This window comes from Salvelinus sp. IW2-2015, linkage group LG8, assembly GCF_002910315.2.
Source record: "Salvelinus sp. IW2-2015 linkage group LG8, ASM291031v2, whole genome shotgun sequence".
NCBI lineage: Eukaryota > Metazoa > Chordata > Actinopteri > Salmoniformes > Salmonidae > Salvelinus > Salvelinus sp. IW2-2015.
Window position 1 is genome coordinate 18,213,607 of NC_036848.1, and position 8,962 is coordinate 18,222,568.

The window sequence follows — 8,962 nt, forward strand, 5'->3', positions numbered from 1 at the left end:
GATTCCATATGTGTTATTTCATAGTTTTGATGTCTTCACTATTATTCTACAATGTAGAAATAATAAAAATAAAGAAAAACCCTTAAATGAGTAGGTTTATCCGTTTGAGCAGACACATGCACATTTGTGGCCTGCTGGAGGTAATTTTGCAGGGCTCTGGCAGTGCTCCTCCTTGACAAAGGCGGAGGTAGCGGTCATGCTGCTGGGTTGTTGCCTCCTACGGCCTCCTCCACGTCTCCTGATGTACTGGCCTGTCTCCTGGTAGCGCCTCCATGCTCTGGACACTCGCTGACAGAACAGCAAACCTTCTTGCACAGCGCATTGTGTGCCATCCTGGATGAGCTGCACTACCTGAGCCACTTGTGTGGGTTGTAGACTCCGTCTCATGCTACCACTAGAGTGAAAGCACCGCAGCATTCAAAAGTGACCAAAACATCAGCCAGGAAGCATAGGAACTGAAAGTGTCTGTGGTCACCACCTGCAGAACCACTCCTTTATTGGGGGTGTCTTTGCTTAATTGCCCTAATTTCACTGTTGTCTTTCCATTTGCACAACAGCATGTGAATATGTATTGTCAATCAGTGTTGCTTCCTAAGTGGACAGTTTGATTTCACAAGAAGTGTGATTGACTTGGAGTTACATTGTGTTGTTTAAGTGTTCCCTTTATTTTTTTGAGCAGTGTATATATTATAATATATGTATGTTTTTGTTTTGCCTGTTATTTTGGCATTAATACATGTCACATTCAGTTGGCAGACAATGTAAAAATGTTTTTTTTATTTTTATCATTGAGTTAATAAAGTGCAAATACAAACTTGGAGCGTAGGGGTTGGGTACTGTGTCTTTAGTTGCGCCGTGGGGTTCTCTATTCTGCGCCGTGGGGTTCTCTGCATTCTGTCACTCATGGGGACACTACGTCACCACAAAATCTAAGTGTTGGGCTCGAAAATTCAAGCCCCTTGKGTGCTGCCATAGTTACATTAGAAGTGCCCATCYAAGAAGGCTCAAGGTCATTGGCCACAGATAAAATKACGTCAAATCACGGTATAGCTACAGTAGCTTTGATTGGACTGAAAACCTAGCTAGCAATCATCTTCATGAATTAAGTTGACAATCTACTGGCAAATCCTTTTCAATCCTTCWCATATGAAGAGAAATAATGAGAAATTATAGATAAAAACGTATCGGTGCTCATCGGCCATAAACATTACATAACAGGTTGGAAATCGCAAATTCAACAATGAGTGGTTTGGAAGGAATCAGTGGCTAACTGCAAGCATGGCAAAGCCATCACTAGCCTGATATTCAGTGGAGTGGGTGTGTAGTCCAAGTCTGGGTTTAAGAGTCTCCTTTCCAAGCTTAAAATGATAAACATTCAAAATTGGCCATGCTGTCAATCCAGCATGACTTCTGCACGCTCAAAACAGCTGAAAACTCRGAACTGGGAAATCACATACTTCAGTGAGTTCAAGACAACTGGAAACTCTGAAARAAATKAGTTCCGACTGGGAAAATAYGTTCTGAATGGTCATCCAACTCGGAATTGCAAGTCGGGAACTCGGGCCTCTTTCTAGAGCTCCGACCTGAAGATCACTGCCGTCATCATGATTCAACCTAGTTTTTTCTTGAGTTCCCAGTTGTCTTGAAAGCTCCATAAATCCAGAGAATGCCAGACTTTGATGACAAAATTTGCCCACAAAGGACTGCTGCGCCACCTTCCTGTTCAAGTGAGCACAGCAGCATAAAATGTATTGTATGCTGCCGCATAAATTATGTAATATGCTTGAGAGATATATATATATATACTCTAGCTAAGAAAGTAAACCTACGTTTATGTTGTGTATTAAGCTGTTAGTAGCCCATGTGYCTCACCAAAATAAATTGGTCCCTTTTACACTGTTCTGAACTGGTGGTGCACATGTAGCCTATAGCCTGGTTTAGAGAAATGTAATCACTGAATATTCTAAGAGCTTTCATTTTCTGCTTATATACCCCCTTTATTTATCCTAAGGTTCTGACTTGGTGTACCGGGAGTATACTGTAAGAACGACCATGTTCTGAATTATGTAGCTGTAGATTTCAAAAGTGCTGAACAAATAGTTATATTGACTATGTCCGTTCTAGCTCGCTCATTGTCTTAATCAAAATTACGGATTGCCTCTTATCCGCTCCGTCCCTTTATTCCATAGTTTGTACATCTCAATTGTCAGTAGAAACCACATTTGTTTAAGCAAGTCAGCCATATGAGCTATGTTTTTTTTAAGGCAGTAAATTAGTCTGAATGAACTGTTTCGCTGCCAGACAAGGCTCTGCTGATAGCCAGGTGTAGCAGTGGTAAAGTGTTGGGACTGCTGTTGGGACAGCTTCATGTAGGCCCTAACAGTTTGCGGGCACTGTTTGTCACCGTTATAGTGAAATTAATGTATTGTTTAGTGCTGTGTTGTGTCGCATGCCCGCAAAGCCACATTTACGTGCCAAAATCGCCACTGGCTAGAAAGATAACAGTTTTTGTCAAATTGACATCAATTGCATTTTAGCTAACCCTAACCCTTTTCCCTAACCTTAACCTAATCATCCTAACTTGGACCTGGTTTCCCAAAAGCATATGAAGACAACATTTATTTTAGAACCATAGGATCGGGTAGACTAGTCTACATAATGAGATTATTGTGGATAAGAGCAAGAATAGGCTACTTGTATTTGTCAAACGGCAATCAAGCATCGATCATCATGTTACCAGAATCAGACCCTCGATATTTACTGGAAAGGAGCATCAAGATCACGTGCACTTGACCCCCCTGTGACGTTCATAAGTTATTTCATCTGTAGCCAAATAAACTGCATTTTTTYCCCCGAGTCGTAGAGGGAGGACCACACACACCACATCAGCGCGACTCCAAGTTTACTTCGATATGATGATTATTATTATATCAACATTTGCGCATAAAGGCGTTGGCAGTGCAACTTCTTGCCTAATACATTTTACACACACAATATTCCCACCTTGTCGAATGAACAAATGACGTCGGCATTTATAAAATGGTACTGAAACGTCCTGTTTCCATCACAACTGTCATGATTTTTTTTTTTATACAGTAATGTTACGACTTTACTCGCCTTAAAACGGTGGATGGAAACGTGGTTTGAGTCCTATAAGACACAATACAGGTGTACAGTTTTGACAAGAATGTTTTGCATTAGGCTATTTAGTGAATGATGAGTTTCATCATACACACAGTGTAATAATTCATGTTATTGCACAGTGGAATTAGGGGTCTTTGTATCAAGCGGAGCGATGGGCTCTGAGTTATAAGAAGGTGTATTGCTGGACTGGAATAAAACCCTGCACAGCCTGTAGATCCCCAGGCCCAAGTTAAAGAGCCAAGATCCTCTTCAAATGGGTAACTTTTAACCAACATCGCTCTGAAATGTTTTGCCATGGTGAAAGGCAAGGCCCCGCCCCCCCMAAAAAACATTTTAAAATCTCCTCCAAACTCCAGCTGAAAGGWTAATGATATTTGGCTGCATTTCAGTTAGAAGCGCACACATTGGACCGGGGGACACAGAACGGGGCAACACAATCAACAGGTCGTAGGCAATAATGACACTTTTAATGGTGAGGCAGTACTGTATGTAACACAGTGACCCGAAACTGTGACACACACTCCCCTCCCCGCGTCACATCAATCATCATCCCAAATATCAGATGCAAAGACTAGAACACAAAGGGACAACAAGAACAGAGGAGAAAGCCTTCCACCCAAGCATTTACAAGATTGAGAAAGGAAAACAAACTGCTTTAGAGGCCACTTTAGAGATATAGATTGTATATAGATTGTGTGTGTGTGTATATATATATATATACAGTGGGGAGAACAAGTATTTGATACACTGCCGATTTTGCAGGTTTTCCTACTTACAAAGCATGTAGAGGTCTGTAATTTCTATCATGGGTACACTTCAACTATGAGAGACGGAATCTAAAACAAAAATCCAGAAAATCACATTGTATGATTTTTAAGTAATTAATTTGCATTTTATTGCATGACATAAGTATTTGATACATCAGAAAAGCAGATCTTAATATTTGGTACAGAAACCTTTGTTTGCAATTACAGAGATCATACGTTTCCTGTAGTTCTTGACCAGGTTTGCACACACTGCAGCAGGGATTTTTTTGGCCCACTCCTCCCATACAGACTTCTTCTCCAGATCCTTTCAGGTTTCGGGGCTGTCGCTGGGAATACGGACTTTCAGCTCCTCCAAAGATTTTCTATTGGGTCAGGTCTGAGCTGGCTTAGGCCACTCCAGGACCTTGAGATGCTTCTTTACGGCGCCACTCTTAGTTGCCCTGGCTGTGTGTTTTCGGGTCGTTGTCATGCTGGAAGACCCAGCCACGACCCATCTTCAATGCTCTTACTGAGGGAAGGAGGGTTGTTGGCCAAATCTCGCGATACATGAGCCCATCCATCCTCCCCTCAACACGGTGCAGTCATCCTGTACCTTTTGCAGAAAAGGCTCCCAAAGAATGATGTTTCCCTCCATGCTTCACGTTGGGATGGTGTTTTGGGGTTGTACTCATCCTTCTTCTTCCTCAAACACGGCGAGTGGAGTTAGCCAAAAGCTCTATTTTTTGTCTCATCAGACCACATGACCTTGCTCCATTCCTCCTCTGGATCATCCAGATGGCATTGGCAAACTTCAGACGGGCCTGGACATGCGCTGGCTTGAGCAGGTGGACCTTGCGTGCGCTGCAGGATTTTGAATCCATGACGGTGTAGTGTGTTACTAATGGTTTTTCTTTGAGACTTGTGGTCCCAGCTCTCCTCAGGTCATTGACCAGGTCCTGCCGTGTAGTTCTGGGCTGATAACTACCTTCCTCATGATCATTGATGCCCACGAGGTGAGATCTTGCATGGAAGCCCCAGACCGAGGGTGATTGACCGTCATCTGAACTTCCTTCCATTTTCTAATAATTGCGCCAACAGTTGTTGCCTTCTCACCAAGCTGCTTGCCTATTGTCCTGTAGCCCATCCCAAGCCTGTTTGCATGTCGTATAATTTTATCCTGATGTCCTTATACGCTCTCTGGTCTTGGCCATTTGTGGAGAGGTTGGAGTCTGTTTGATTGAGTGTGTGGACAGGTTGTCTTTTATACAGGTAACGAGTTCAACAGGTGCAGTTAATACAGGTAATGAGTGGAGAATAGGAGGGCTTCTTAAAGAAAAACTAACAGGTCTGTGAGAGCCGGAATTCTTACTGGTTGGTAGGTGATCAAATACTTATGTCATACAATAAAATGCTAATTAATTACTTTAAAAATATACAATGTGATTTTCTGGATTTTTGTTTTTAGATTCCGTCTCTCACAGTTTGAAGTGTAACCTATGATAAAATTACAGACCTCTATATGCTTTGTAAAGTTAGGAAAACCTGCAAAATGGCAGTGTATTCAAATACTTGTTCTCCCCACTGTATATATATATAATTATATATATAGTAGAGAGATATATTTATATACACCACACACATACATACACACTAGGTCCCCTCACTGGGGGGCTTGATTAGTACGCGCTGTGGGTATTTTCATAGGCTTTTTTTTAAATACACGTTAAAGTGTCATTATTATAGTAGTTTTTTTTTATACAGAGACACAATTGGTTTCGCTACAGGAAGAAAACACTGCCTGTCACAGAGTTTAGAACTTCACATAGCTGCATGTCCATTTGTTCCACTGGTCTTATTCTTGCACCAGTCACTGGCCATATAGAGGAAAGAGACAGGGTATGTCTGGACATAGCCCACAAGTCAAAATGTACTCTCCACTGTCCTTTAGGCAGCATAGTAATAAAACAAAGCCAACTGTCCACCAGGGAGAAACAGTATGCTTTTCTATTGTTGCATTCACGGATAAAGATCCAAAGAAAGCTAAATAAAATGATGGTTTTGCTAATCATATATAGCTTACAGATGTTGTAGGATGCTGACAGTAGGCTACACTGAACCCCCGTTGTTCCTTTTTTTCTAGCTCGTTTCAAATGGACGATACAGAGAGATACTGGCAAAGTAAGACTAGAAAGGTTAATTCCCCATTACCGAATCTAGAAACAGATTTCAAAGTCTTCCCTGGAGAAAACATTTTTCCTAAATGAAAGTGTAGAAAGAAAGGAGAGGATGACTATTTCCCCTCTTCTTTTTGACAGGTAATAATAGTACATTCTGCATTGGAAGAGAGGTCTTTGATGTTATGTCATTGTCGATGTTCCACAAGTTAGTCAAGGTTGTCGTCTAAGTTGTTGAGCCGCCCGTTCACCTCCCGTCACCCCTCCCACACAAAGGCTCGCCGGTGTGCAGGAAGGTACAAGGCCATCCGTCCCTTAGACAGTGGGGTCGAAACCACGGCGACCGATCTTGCCACGATTGTTTGTCATCGTGAGAGGTCGAGCGATGCTGTGGATGATGCTGTGGAAAGCTCCATTCCATCTCACAGACACAATCTTGCGCGGGGCAACAGGGAGTTCCGGTTGAAGAACTGGCCACCTGCAAAGGAACTATGGGAAAATGTCAATGTCAGTGACACCAAGAAATATTACACATCTCCCAGTAAGATACTTACACTACATGGCCAAAAGTACTTTGGCACTCCTTCAAATTAGTGGATTTGGCTACTTCAGCCACACCCATTGGCTGACAGGTGTTTACAATCGAGGCACACATTCATGTCAATCTCATAGACAAACATTTGGCAGTAGAATTCCAATACTGAAGAGCTCAATGACTTTCAACATGGCACGTCATAAGATGCCACCTTCCAGCAAGTCAGCTCGTCAAATCTCTGCCCTGCTGGAGCTGCCCCGGTCAACTGCAAGTGCTGTTATTTGTGAAGTGGAAACGTCTAGGAGCAACAAGTGGCTCAGCCGCGAAGTGGTAGGCCACACCAGTTCACAGAACAGGACCGCTGAAGTGCGTAGCATTCAAAAATTGTCTGTCCTCGGTTGCAAACATCACTACAGAGTTTCCAAACTGCCTCTGGAAGCAATGACAGCACAATAACTGTTAGTCGGGAGCTTCATGAAATGGGTTTCCATGACTGAGTTCCTCTGGTTTTGGCAGATGCCAGGAGAACGCTACCCTGCCCGAATGCATCATGCCAACCTGTAAAGTTGGTGGAGGAGGAATAATGGTCTGCGGATGTTTTTTTATGGTTCTGGCCCCATAGTTCCAGTGAAGGGAAATCTTCATGCTATAGGCATACATTGTAGACTATATGTGCTTCTCAACTTTTGTGGCAACGCGTTTTGGAAGGCCCTTTCCTTGTTTCACCATGACAATGCCGCTGTGCACAAAGAGGTTCATACAGAAATGGTTTGTCGAGATCGGTGTGGAAGAACTTGACCTGGCCTGCTTAGAGCCTTACCTCAACGCCCGGCAAACAGGCTTTTGGGATGAATTGGAACGCAGACTGCGAGCCTGGCCTAATGCGCCCAATCTTCAAGCCCGACATCACTAATGGTCTTGGTGGCTGACCGGAAAGCAAAGTCCCCTTCAGGCAATGGTCCAACATCTAGTGGAGGCCTTCCCAGAAAGATGGAGGCGTTGTTAGCAGCAAAAGGTGGGACGGAACTCCATATTAAATGCCATGATTATGCAATGAGATATTTGGATGAGCAGGTGTTACATACTTTTGACGTAGTCAGTGTATCTAGAAAGCTGATGCCCTGGCAACCATGCACAAACAACCAAGAAAAATGTAATTGGTTTTCATACTTTTAGTCTTAGCATCTGTAACATAACCCTCATTACAAAGAGTCACTGGGATTGGACACCATCACTGGAACATTTGCAGTTTGAGTAAAAGTGTGAGTGTGTGAATGGTGAGGTCAAACCCGTAATGTTGTGAAATCCTCAATGATTCCTTAAACTGCTATAACAACTCAAGCCAGAGAGTTATACATGGAAGATGACCCGGACCATCTTTTGAATCATAGTAATCATCAATATCATTTGTATACCTCAATAGATCTAAGGCAGTGTTAGGTAAAGGTTTGTTGGCCTGACGATTCTGATGTGTGAGGTTAGACATGTAATGTACTAGCTAAGAAATAGTGCCATCCTACTGGGGATAGTTTTTGCATTACTGACAAATATACAATGGTGGACAAACATTAAGGAACACCTGCTCTTTCTGTGAACAGACTGACCAGGTGAAAAGCGCCAGATCCCTTTTGAATCACGTGTTCCAATCTACTTCAAGCAGTGGATAACGGGAGGAGACCAGGTTATAGAATGATTTACAAGCCTTGAGACAAATTCGAGACATGGATTGTGTATGTGTGCCATTCAAAGGTGAAGAATGGGCAAGACCAAAATATTTAAGGTGTCTTTTGAACGGGGGTATGGTAGTTAGGTGCCAGGCGCACAGTTTTGAGTGTGTCAAAAACGGCAACACTGCTGGTTTTCAACACTTCAACAGTTTCTATGTGTATTCCAAGAATGGTCTACCAACCCAAAGGACAATCAGCCATTTGTCACACCTGTGGGAAGCCAATTGGAGTCAACATGGGCCAGCAATCCTGTGGAAGTACTTTCGACACCTTGGTAGGTCCATGCCCTGAGTAATTGAGGCTGTTCTGAGGGTAAAAGCGGGGTTGCAACTTAATATTAAGGTTGTTCCTGATGTTTTTGTTACCATTCAGTCATGGTCACGGATGAGCACAGAAGAACATTAAAACTTTCTTAGGGAGGTGTGTTTGTGTGTGTGTGTGTCTGTTTAGATGGAACAGAGAATAATGGGTGCATTCAATAAATATAGTAAGCATGCACACACACACACACAACTTAGTTTTTGTGAAATTTCCAGAACTTTTTGAGTAAAAATGTTTGGACCCATTAAAAATCCTATTTTCCCTACCCTTCAGCTTAAAAAATAGCATTTGTAACAAATTCAAGACCTGAAAAAT